This window comes from Frankliniella occidentalis, unplaced genomic scaffold, assembly GCF_000697945.3.
Source record: "Frankliniella occidentalis isolate FOCC.00 unplaced genomic scaffold, Focc_3.1 Scaffold257, whole genome shotgun sequence".
Taxonomy (NCBI): domain Eukaryota; kingdom Metazoa; phylum Arthropoda; class Insecta; order Thysanoptera; family Thripidae; genus Frankliniella; species Frankliniella occidentalis.
This window is the reverse complement of record NW_026267383.1, coordinates 172,511-173,034: the sequence shown is the minus strand read 5'-3', so window position 1 is coordinate 173,034 and position 524 is coordinate 172,511. Positions and strand designations below refer to the sequence as shown.

General features: G+C 50.0%; 1 protein-coding gene across 1 annotated transcript in view; it reads right to left on the bottom strand.

Moving 5' to 3' along the window:
• The window catches only part of LOC113213167 (esterase E4-like), a 41,996-nt gene that overhangs the window by 6,164 nt on the left and 35,308 nt on the right, over nt 1–524 (bottom strand). The gene's annotated exons all lie outside the window — the stretch shown is intronic.

Genomic DNA, 524 nt, shown 5'->3' with positions numbered 1-524 from the left:
CGCCGGCAACTCCGTTCGGCAGGGGCCGGGCCTGCTTGGCCTGCCGGCGGCGATGGTCGGGCCTGCGGCCCGACCATTTCTGTCACGCGATTTTCTGGAGATCATGATCGGATGATGTAGCGGGCCCTCGGCCCGCTTAGATCCGTCGTCTTAGAGTTTGCCTCAAAGCCTCGAGAAAGGGATGTAACGGTGAAGCACCGCGACTACAACCCTCCCTTCTGCTTAAAAAACGTGTTTTGGGGGTGGGGGGGAGAATTTCCTTTTTATTTTGCGGTTTTTAGGCCTTTTTCTACAACTTGTTGTTTAATATGACAATTTTTAGCTAATTTTCGTCAAAAAAAGACCCTCTTGCGCCTAAACGCACTGTAAAACGTGGAGTGACCTTTCTTTCCCGAATAGAGTGAAGTACAGGCTTCATCGCTCTGTTAGAGCGATTTTTGCGAAATGACTTAAATTGAGTCTTCTTCGTAAGATGTCGTCCACATATTACGTCACGCGATTTACGCCACTTTTTGACCCCCCCC